The 11,848-nt window shown below is 42.4% G+C and overlaps 1 protein-coding gene across 4 annotated transcripts in view; it reads left to right on the top strand.

Moving 5' to 3' along the window:
• Window positions 1–1,424: 1,424 nt before the first annotated feature.
• LOC100350369 (uncharacterized) overlaps window positions 1,425–11,848 on the top strand; it is a 44,588-nt gene continuing 34,164 nt past the window's right edge. For 3 of the 4 annotated variants that reach the window (XM_089323617.1, XM_089323615.1, XM_089323614.1), the window contains exon 1: window positions 1,425–1,783. The gene's annotated coding sequence lies outside the window, so the exon portion shown is untranslated. Of the gene's footprint in view, window positions 1,784–8,901; window positions 8,926–11,848 lie in introns of all 4 variants that reach the window. The other variant, XM_089323616.1, reaches the window with a different exon arrangement.

Here is an 11,848-nt window from a genome sequence, read left to right as displayed (position 1 = left end):
AAGTGTTTGGGCCCCTGCATCCATGTGGGAGACCCAGAGGAAGCCCCTGGATCCTGGTTTTGGATCAGCACAGCTCTGGTTGTTGCGACCTACTGAGTAATAAACCAGTGGATCTCTCTCTCTCTCTCTCTCTCTCTCTCTCTCTCCCCCCCGCCTCTTCTCTCTCTGTATAACTCTGACTTTCAAAAAAAAATAAACCACACACATATATCTAAGAATGCATAATATTTATATGTTATCTTGATATTAAGCATAAGAAAAAATGCCCATGGAATAATAACAACTTTTCATATCCTATCTTTTTTAGATAAGTTATAATTCTATGTGATTCTCTACAGTGTAGATTATTGTTGCAGGTACTATTCCTCTCTCTCACTGTTTTTTTCTGAATGAGAAATCTATGATTTAAAAACAGAACCTCAAGGAAAAGGAAGATTTCTTAAACCAGTATTAGGTTTCAGTTGGACTTTAACCTCGACTTTTTTTGTTAAAGCTTTTATTTAATTAATACAATTTTAATAGGTACAACTTTGGGAATATAGTGATTTTCCCCCATACCCACCCTCCCTCCCTCACTCCTATCCCACCTCCTACTCCCCCATCCCATTCTTCTTTAAGATTCATTTTTAATTAACTTTATATATAGAAGACTAACCCTATACTAAGTAAAGATTTCAACAGTTGGCCACATACCTGCCAGCAATGTAAAAAAATACTGTTTGAGAACAAGTTTTGCAGTTAATTCTCAGAGTACAACTCATTGAGGACAGAGGTCCTGCATGGGGAGTAAGTGCACAGTGACTTCTGTTAACATAGACTTTTAACGATATTGCCATGGGCAAATACTAAAATTTTTCTACCTCAGTTTTGTCTTTGTGAACTCCTGATAATACTGTCTCCAGGATTAATCTAAGGTATAAATAATACAATGTAAGGAATTTAGTCCCTTAACTGGAATCCCAGAAGGGACTCAGTAATGTTAGTTCTGTATCCAATTCCCCTGTTTGTTTCTTTATTTGGTGACTTAAGAATTGTGTGGAATGATTTGCAAGGAACTATAAGCATCAATAAAACACAAATTAGAATTATTTTCTCAAAGCTGGATGTTAAACTATGCCCTCTACACCTCTGCTAAAAGTTAAACTGTACTCATAGTCATCTATTATTTAAGAGTCACTTCCAGGAACAAAGCAGCAGTAAGATTTTTCTGGAAGGAGACAGATTTTCTGAAGGAGCACGGATTTGGGTGTTAGCAGCAGTGGGTGTCATTGCTTAAGATTTTGGTTCAGGAAAGACGGAGCTCCAACCGATCTTTGAGATTTTTGGGATGGGAAGGAAGGGAAGGAGGGATGTAAGCAAACGCAAATGCCCTGTTCTCCTGTCTGTCTCCATCTGCTGCAGACAGAAGTCCTTGGGGAGGCCCATCTGGTCTCTGGGAAAGCCCGCCCTGGACTCCATTTCCCAGAGTGCCAGGTGAGCTGAGGAACTACGTGCTCCGAATGCGCATGCTCCAAGTTTGGGCCAGAGGAAGTTCATTCAGCGACCAGAGTCAGCCCTAAGAGGTCGCGGTGCTAGTTCTCCTGCCTTCACTGTGTCTCTCCCGGCACTAACCGGCCCGGCAGTTTGAGCGCACGAAGCCCCAGCCTGCCACCCGCTGCGTCCGTGCTGCAGCTTCTGCCGCCTGCGGGCCACGTGCCGGGGACTTTTACTGCCCCGCACACTGCGCTCCACTCCACGTGTGTCCTGAAGAAAGGAGACCTGCTCCCGGGACTGTGCACAGCAAGTATGGAGGGATGTGTTCGCGGGGGAGGGGTTTGCTGTGAGGTGGCTGGCGGCTGCCAGATGGGGCTCCCTTGTTTCTTTTTTTTTTTTTTTTAAACTTTTATTTAATGCATATAAATTTCCAAAGTACGACTTATGGATTACAATGGCTTCCCCCCCATACCGTCCCTCCCACCCACAACCCTCCCCTTTCCCACTCCCTCTCCCCTTCCATTCACATCAAGATTCATTTTCGATTATCTTAATATACAGAAGATCAGCTTAGTATACATCAAGTATGGATTTTAACAGTTTGCTCCCACACAGAAACATAAAGTGAAAAATAATAGATAATTTTTTTTAAATGATGATGAAATCAGAGCAGACCTATTGTCATGTTTAATCCCAGTGAGAGTCAAGTTGGGAATTGATAATTTCTTTTTTTTTTTTACAGAGGATCGGTTTAGTATGCATTAAGTAAGGATTTCAACAGTTTGCACCCCCATAGAAACACAAAGTGACAAGTCTAGTACCTGCTAACGCTAACCGATGGAGTAAATAAAGGGGAGAGTGATCCAACATGGGAAGTGAGATACTCAGCAGACTCATAGAATGGCAGATGTCCTAAATAGCACTCTGGCCTCAGAATCAGCCCTAAAGGCATTCGGAGCTGGCTGAAAAGCTCATGAGAGTATTTCAGGCATGGAAAGCCAAGACACTCTGGCAAAAGATCTGTGCGAGTGAGATCCCAGTGGAAAGAACAGGTCTTCAAAGAAGGAGGTACCTTTCTCTGAAGGGAGGAGAGAACCTCCACTTTGACTATGACCTTGTCTAAACAAGATAGAAGTCGGAAAACTCAGAGGGCTTCCATAGCCTTGGAAACTCATGACTGGAGCATAGGGAGATTACTGATGCCATAGACAGGAGTGTCAATTGGTAAAGTCAACAACAGGAGTCACTGTGCACTTACTCCTCATGTAGGATCTCTATCCTTAATGTGCTGTACATTGAGATTTAATGCTATAACGAGTACTCAAACAATATATTTCACTTTGTGTTTCCCTTGTTTCTTAGCAATCCTGGCAGCTTTTCCTGGCAAGGCTCGGGCTGGGACCCTGCTGCCCTGTCTCCCACTGCCGCTTCCCAGCCCCCAGCGCCCAGCCAGTCCGGCGGGCTACTTTGCTCCAATTTTCCTGAATGTGCTTTATTTAGTGCTGCAAGAGAAGGCGCTGGTGGGGGGAAGTGCACTAGTAGGGCAGGGGAAGGAAGGCAGAGATTCCAGTTCTCTACATTAAAAAAGCTCAGTTCCCACTTTGGGTGGGTCGCTGAATGCCTTCAGGCTGAGCCTCTGGCTGTGTCCCCGGGGTGCTTCTGGCGGGGCGGGGCTTGGAAGCCTAAAGTGTGAGGCCTGAGGCAGCAGGGGGCTGGGGAAGGAGGATCAGGATAGGATCTGCTCCAGGGACCCCATCCTGCTTCTTGTTGGCCCTGTGGGGTCCCTGGCGAATGCATCTGGCAGCTGTGGTCCTATGTGTTTGTTTTTTTCCTGATGGGAGCAACGTGAAGGGTGTGCAGTAGCTTTGTGGATTGACCCCTCTTTGTTAAGTTAACAGACTTTTTTCAGTCTGGAGTTTGAAGTCATGGAATCATAGTTGATGATTTATTTGGCTGCTTTATGATTTCTGTCTTCAGGCTTTCTTTGTTCTCCTGTTAGCAAGGATGTCAACTGTTATCTGCCACTGATCCCTTTGCAAAATGAGAAGTGAACTGAAGTTAATGCAGATCTGTGTGTGTCAATAATGTGGAGTTAGTTTAATCTGGACTCCCATGTGGGTGGCAGGGACCCAAGTTTTGGGCTGTCTTCTGCTGCCTTTCCCAGGCATACTAGTAGGGAACTCGATTGGAAGTGGAGCAGCTGAGACTTGAACTGGTGCTCATATGGGATGTTGGCATTGTGGGAGGTAGCTTAACACATTGTGCTACAATACTAGCCCATCAATGGACATTTTGGGTGGGATCAGTGGCTATGAAAATGCACAACCTAAAGTTACAAGGAAGTGGAAAGCAGTTTCTTCTAACTGCAGTTGGTTCCAGGGGCCTTTATTGCACATCAGCTCTGACCGGGCCAGTAAGTGAAGAGTAAGAAGTCAGAACCTCAGTTAGTATTTTACTCTGAATCAGGGATGGGGACAGCCAGCCTGTGGGCCATCTGGGGTCCATGAAATCATTTGTTCTGCACCTGCCAAAGCAACTGCATGTTGGATTGGATAATCAATCTACAGCATGCTAATTTTTAATTCAGTAATTTTGTATAGTCCATGAATGATGTTATAAATCTCCAAATGGCCTTGGCAGAAAAAACATTGCCACACCTGCAAAATGTTAATGGCAAATCCAGGGCAACTTAAAATATGTTTGAGTGAATGGGCCGGCGCTGTGGCTCATTAGGCTAATTCCTCCACCTTGTGGCGCATGCACACTGGGTTCTAGTCCCAGTCGGGGCACCGGATTCTGTCCCGGTTGCCCCTCTTCCAGGCCAGCTCTCTCCTATGGCCCGGGAGTGCAGTGGAGGATGGCCCAAGTCCTTGGGCCCTGCACCCGCAAGGGAGACCAGGAGAAGCACCTGGCTCCTGGCTTCGGATCAGCATGATGCGCCTGCCGCAGCGCTCCAGCCGCGGCGGCCATTGGAGGGTGAACCAACCGCAAAATGAAGACCTTTCTCTCTGTCTCTCTCACTGTCCACTCTGCCTGTCAAAAAAAAAAAAGTGAATGAATAACTACAATTACCAAGCCTGTGAAAGACAGACACTTCTAGACAACACATTCCAGACATCGATTGTGTTTCTACATACTGCCAGAGATGCCAGGCATGTTGTTGAAATGGCTTTATTCCTTCTTAGAAAACAGAAATGGGAATCCTGTGTGATGAGATAGGCATGTGTCATTAGCTCAAATAGAATCTGTTTCTGTAGACAGTCTTAGGTTGCATACGGAGATGCATGCTTGTGCATGCAGTGTGCATGAGGTATCCATGTATACAATTTATACCAACTCTTTCTGAGCCATTTTGAAATAAGTAACATTTCTCACATGATTGAATGGCAGTCTACAGGACTGCTCCAAAGGGAGCAGGCTTCATGGGCACGAGGGGCAGTGATGCAGAAAGGAGGTGAGGGGAAGGCCAGAAGGGAGATCGGGAAGTATTCAAAAGCACAGATAAGACATAGGTCATTTGTGCAGGTTGCCAAAATTAAACTTCTATCTTTTAGGGTTTTTAAATTTGTTTAAATTTAGAGTTAATTTCTAAAGTAGTTTCATATAATTGACTCACTTTTCACTATTCTTACATTGCTATTTCTATAAGCAGTAGAGAACTGGTGTAATGAAATGTGAAAAGACAATCCTAAATAAACAGCATGCAACAGAGTTTTGTAGGGAAAGGGCTGAATGTGGCTGTGTGTGTGTCCTTTGCTAGGAGCAGAAGTTCTATGATTGCATCTGAGGTCACTGAAATCAGTTTTAATGGAAACACTGACCACTTTCACTGCTGCAGTTACTCCTGACTCACACTCCACATTCCTGTGTAAATAGTCCACCTGTGAGCACAGTCAAAGGGGGTGCAGACCTGGAATAATGCACATGTGCCCTTTGCTTAAACTAGGGGACTGACAGACTGGAGCTCTTTATTTCAGGTTTCATTTTATGTGTGTGTGTGTAGAGTGAAATACAGCAATTTGGGTTAAGTGTCGTGTCTCCTAGTAGATGACTTCAGTTGGCTTGCTTGTGCATCCATCTGGCATCACAGGTGATCCCCAAGATAGGTGTTGGGCTCTATATAAACAAAAATCTCTCTGGGGTGAATTATTTCCCCTTGCAAAATAATAATAATAATAATTATAATCATAAAATAATTAAAATGATGAGCTATTGATTCAAAGACATTAATCTGATCTATTATGAAATAAAAAAAGATTCCATTGTTTTTAAATGGAAAATAATACAAGTTGCTTGTAAAAAGGGGTTCCTGTAGGATGCATAATTCTCTATGAATGGGACTGAAGTAATCCCCTTTGATTATCCCTCCCTGAGGTAGTTCCTGATGGTCATTGCTCAGAGAAATAATGATATTTATATTCCAATTATGAATAGTTCATGTGTGTTTTATACATGAAGTGGCTACAGGTATGTTTCCCAAGCCTTTAAAATAAAGGAAGGGAACTTTACAACATAAGAGAAGGTTGGCATTGTCTGCTATCTTGGGCTAGAATCTGTGCCTTTATTACCCCCTTAGCACTCTGGCTAACTCCTGTTTTGTGCATCTCTTTGTGATGGTTCTTTTTAGGCCACTGCTGTGTCCAGATTCCTGAATGGGTGAGACAATCTTTGGCCAGGCTGCTGGTCTGTTCCCTCAGCCTAAATGTGAGTTGGCAAGTTTGTGTACCCACTCCAGGGTCAAGGGGGCCCAGAACTGCCCATGACTGGTGCTGTCTTCTTGCTCACTCCAGAGATGGACTCTGCACAAGTCCCAAGTGGCTTTTCTTGGGCCTCTTTCCTTGGTCTCCCTGGTGACCAGGCTGATTTTTTAGGTAGGCAGGAAACCTGTTGATTCACAAGCCTTCTTTTTATAACACATACTACATAAATGTTTTTGAAGCCTTCTTGTACGCATGGATTTCAAAATTTATTACAGCAAAAAAGACTTAATCATTTAAGTCCATTTTTATGACACTTAAAGTGCCCTTGTTTATATGTATATAGATGTCTCAGAAGATAATATAGGAGACTCTTAAGAGTAATGTGTTCTGGGGGGCCGGTGCTGTGGCTCAGTGGGTTAAAGCCCTGGTCTGAAGTGCCAGCATCCCATATGGGCGCCAGTTGTAGCCCTGGCTGCTCCTCATATGATTCAACTCTCTGGTGTGTCCTGGGAAAGCAGTGGAGGATGGCCCAAGTCCTTTGGCTCCTGCAACCACATGGGAGATCCCAAAGAGGCTCCTTGCACCTGGCTTCAGATCAGCACTGCTCCAGTTGTTGTGGTCAATTGAGGAGTGAACCAATGGATGGAAAACCTCTCTCTCTCTGTCTCTCTGTCTCTCCTTGTTTGTCTGTGTAACTCTGATGTTCAGGTAAATAAATAAATCTTTAAAAAAAGAGTAATGTGTTCTGTGTAATATAACTAGTATAGAAAGAAATAATGTTTTTATTTTGTGTTCTTTTGCAGTATTTAGTAGCTAGTCTGTACATTATTGCTAAATGTGTATTTTTAAGGTAGAGACAGGGAGAGAGAAACCTCCCATTACTGATTCATTCCCCAAGTGGTTGCAATATCTAGGGTAGCCCAGGATGAAGCCAGGGACAAGAAACCCCATCCGGGTCTCCGACGTAGGTGGAGGGGATCCAAGCACTTGGGCCATCTTCTGCTGCCTTCTCAGGTGCATCATCAGGAAGCTGGATTACCAGGAAGCTGGAACAGAAGAGTAGCCAGGACTGATATCAGGCTTTCTGTTATGGGATGCTGGCATTGCAAGCAACAGCTTAACCTGCAGAATCACCATTCTGCCCTCATACATTATTTTTATAATGTCTCCCTTTAGATCCCTTAACATCTCTTTTAAATAGTCAGGTGTCCAGTAATTGGGTGTATGTATATTTATTATAGTTACATCTTCCTGTTGAATTGACCCCTTAATCTTAGTGCCCTTGTTTTTCCCTTTTAATGGTTTTTGTGATAAAGTCTATTTTGTCTGAAATTAAGATGGCTACACCTACTCATTTTTGGTTTTCATAAGCATGTATACCTTTTTCTATCCTTTAACTTTTCCAACTGTGGATTTCTTGGTTCCTTGTAGGCAGCAAATAGATGGGTCTTGTTTTTTAAATCCATTTGGCCAGTCTGCCTCTTTTGGAGAGTTGAGACCATTTACATTCAATAATACAATTGATAAGTGATGAATGGGCCATGCCATTTTTCCATAAATATTCCCATTGTTTACTTGGGATTTCCCTTGTACTTTTACTGGGAGATTTCTGCCTTCACATTCTTTAACAGTGGTAACCATGTTTCTGTGTGTAGCACATCTTGGGCTTTTTTTTTTGGCTGCATGTGTGGTGACATATTGTTTCAATTACTGTTTGTTATGAAGGTCTTTTTCACCTTCATTCAGAAATGAAAGCATTTAAGACAGAGTATTCTGCATTGGCACTTGTTTTGTTTTGATTTGGACTATATCTCACCATTCTTTTCTACCTTGTAGGGATTCAGATGAGAATTCTGCCGATAGTCTAATTGGAAGCACTTTTGAAAGTCATCTGGAGTTTCTCTTGTACACATTTTGGAATCTTTTCTTTATGTTTTACTGTGTAAAATTTGACTACAAAGTGTTGTGGTGAACATCTTTTCTGGTCATGTCTATTAGGAGTTCTGTTTTTCCTATACTTGGACAGTTTTTCTCCAAATTTGGGAAATTTTCATAATTATTTTCTAAAATGTCATCCATTTTATCTTCCCACACCTTCAGGGACTCTAAGACCCATATGTTTGCTCATTTGTTATTATCCCATAAATCTCAATCCCTGTTTTTTTATTTCTCTAATTTCTTTCTCTCTCTCTCTCTCTCTCTTTCTCTCTATCTATCTCTCTTTCTCTTTGTCTCTCTCTGTCCTTCTCTCTCTCTCTTTTTTTTTTTTTGTTTGAATGCCCAGGCAGCCTAAGCCCCAGAGCCTGTGATGTCCTTGGAGCCTTGGGGCACCTCACAGTCTTACATGTGTGCACAATCCCCTGTCAGTCCTCCCAGCCAGACTCAGGTGCCTCCTCTCAGCTAGTTGCTGGATTTGTGGACACAAGCTGTTGCAGTTTTCTCTTAACTCTTCCCTGAGATTGCACTCTGTCTACTTTTCTTAAACTTTCTTCCCCTAGACTAGAGCAGTAACTTCCTACCTATTCTGCCTCTCAGCTGGTTGCTGGGTTTGTGGACACAAGCTATTGCAGTTTTCTTGGAATCTCATGGTCTTATATTTAGATTTTTTTCACTTAACATGCATTGACTTTTCTGTAATGTAGGAGGTGTGGGGATATATTTTCAGCCTTCAGTATATGGATAATCAGTTTCTTTACTCCTTGCTAAAGAAATTCTTCTCTTTTTCCAGGGCATTTTGGTTCCTTTGTTAAAGGTGAGTTGCCTGTGGAAATGTGGGTTTATTTCTGGGCTGTCTATTCTGTTACACTGAGCTATGTGTGTGTTTTTAAGCCAGTGCTTTCATGCTTCTGTAATATGTCTTGAAATCAGATATTGTAATTCCTTCAGATTTATTATGTTTTTGAAGATTGCTTTGACCATTTGAGGGTTTTCTGGTTTCAAATGAATTTTTAGTTTGTTTTTTTTCTACTTCTGTGAATAATTTCTTTATAAAAAGATTTATTTATTTCAAAGACAGAGTTACAGAGAGAGAGAGAGAGAGAGATAGTAACAGAGTTCTTGAATCTGCTAGTTCACTTCCCAAATAGCAACCATTGCTGGGGATAAGCCAAGTCAAATCCAGCATCTGGAGCTCCACCTAGGTTTCCCACATTGTTGGCAGGGACCCAGGAAGTTGGGTCATCTTTTGCTGCTTTTCCAAGCATGTTAACAGGGTGCTGGATCAAAAGTATAGCTGTCAGGACTTGAGAACTTTTTGTTTCTTTTTAGATTTATTTTATTTATTTGAAAGACCTCTCTGTCAAGAGACAGAGAGGTCTTCCATCCACTGGTTCACTTCCCAGATGGCCACAGTGGCCAGAGCTGTGCCAATGCAAAGCCAGGAGCCAGGAGTTTCCTCTGGGTCTACCACATGGGTGCAGGGGCCCCCAACATGGGTGCAAGGGCCTAAGGATTTGGGCCATCTTCCACTGTTATCCCAGGCCACAGCAGAGAGCTGGATCAGAAGAGGAGCAGCTGGGACTAGAACACGTGCCCCTATGGGATTACAGCACTTCAGGTCAGGGCTTTAACCCACTGTGTCACAGCACCGGCCTCGAGCGCTTGTTCTGATATAGGATACTGGCATTGCAAGTGGCAGCTTAACACATTGTACCTAAGTGTTAAGCCCTCTATGAAGGATTCCGTTGATGCTTTGATTATTATTTTTTTAACTTTTATTTAATGAATATAAATTTCCAAAGTACGACTTATGGATTACAATGGCTTCCCCCCCATACCATCCCTCCCACCTGCAACCATCCCCTTTCCCATTCCCTCTCCCCTTCCATTCACATCAAGATTCATTTTCGATTCTCTTAACATACAGAAGATCAGCTTAGTATACATTAAGTAAGGATTTCAACGGTTTGCTCCCACACAGAAACATAAAGTGAAAAATAATAGATGATTTTTTTAAATGATGATGAAATCAGAGCAGACCTATTGTCATGTTTAATCCCAGTGAGAGTCAAGTTGGGAATTGATAATTTCTTTCTTTCTTTTTTTTTTTTTTACAGAAGATCAGTTTAGTATGCATTAAGTAAAGATTTCAACAGTTTGCACCCCCATAGAAACACAACGTGAAATATACTGTTTGAGTACTCGTTATAGCATTAAATCTCAATGTACAGCACATTAAAGACAGAGATCCTACATGAGGAGTAAGTGCACAGTGACTCCTGTTGTTGACTTTACCAATTGACACTCTTGTTTATGGCATCAGTAATCTCCCTATGCACCAGCTATGAGTTTCCAAGGCTATGGAAGCCCTCTGAGTTTTCCGACTCTTATCTTGTTTAGACAAGGTCATAGTCAAAGTGGAGGTTCTCTCCTCCCTTCAGAGAAAGGTACCTCCTTCTTTGAAGACCTGTTCTTTCCACTGGGATCTAACTCACAGAGATCTTTTTGCCAGAGTGTCTTGGCTTTCCATGCCTGAAATACTCTCATGGGCTTTTCAGCCAGATCCAAATGCCTTTAGGGCTGACTCTGAGGCCAGAGTGCTATTTAGGACATCTGCCATTCTATGAGTCTGCTGAGTATCTCACTTCCCATGTTGGATCACTCTCCCCTTTATTTATTCTATCGGTTAGTGTTAGCAGGTACTAGACTTGTTTATGTGCTCCCTTTGACTCTTAGTCCTTTCATTATGATCAATTGTGAACAGAAATTGATCACTTGGACTAGTGAGATGGCATTGGTACATGCCACCTTGATGGGATTGAATTGGAATCCCCTGGTATGTTTCTAACTCTACCATTTGGGGCAAGTCAGCTTGAGCATGTCCCGAATTATACATATCTTCCCTCTCTTATTCCCACTCTTATGTTTAACAGGGATCACATTTCAGTTAATTTTCAACACTTAAGAATAACTGTGTGATAATTACAGAATTAAACCAGTCATATTAAATAGAACAGACAATAAAACTACTAAGAGGGATAATGTATTAAGTTGTTCATTAACAGTCAGAGCTATGCTGATCAAGTCACCATTTCTCAGAGTGTCCATTTCACTTCAGGAGGTTTCCTTTTTGGTGTTCAGTCAGTTGTCACCGATCAGGGAGAACATATGGTATTTGTCCCTTTGGGACTGGCTTACTTCACTCAGCATGATGTGTTCCAGATTCCTCCATTTTGTTGCAAATGACTGGATTTCGTTGTTTCTTACTGCAGTATAGTATTCTAAAGAATACATATCCCATAATTTCTTTATCCAGTCTACCGTTGTTGGGCATTTAGGTTGGTTCCAGGTCTTGGCTATTGTGAATTGTGCTGCGATAAACAGGGTGCAGACCGCTTTTTTGTTTGCCAATTTAAACTCCTTTGGGTAAATTCCAAGGAGTGGGATGGCTGGGTCGAATGGTAGGGTTATATTGAGGTTTCTGAGGAATCTCCAGACTGACTTCCATAGTGGCTTGACCAGTTTGCATTCCCACCAACAGTGGGTTAGTGTCCCTTTTTCCCCACATCCTCACCAGCATCTGTTGTTGGTAGATTTCTGTATGTGAGCCATTCTAACCGGGGTGAGGTGAAACCTCATTGTGGTTTTGATTTGCATTTCCCTGATTGCTAATGACCTTGAACATTTTTTCATGTACCTGTTGGCCATTTGGATTTCCTCTTTTGAAAAATGTCTAT

This window comes from Oryctolagus cuniculus, chromosome 21, assembly GCF_051225735.1.
Source record: "Oryctolagus cuniculus isolate XC-2025 breed Fujian yellow rabbit chromosome 21, ASM5122573v1, whole genome shotgun sequence".
In the NCBI taxonomy this organism is placed as follows: domain Eukaryota; kingdom Metazoa; phylum Chordata; class Mammalia; order Lagomorpha; family Leporidae; genus Oryctolagus; species Oryctolagus cuniculus.
The sequence above is the reverse complement of the archived record's forward strand: the minus strand, read 5'-3'. Positions and strand labels throughout refer to the sequence as shown.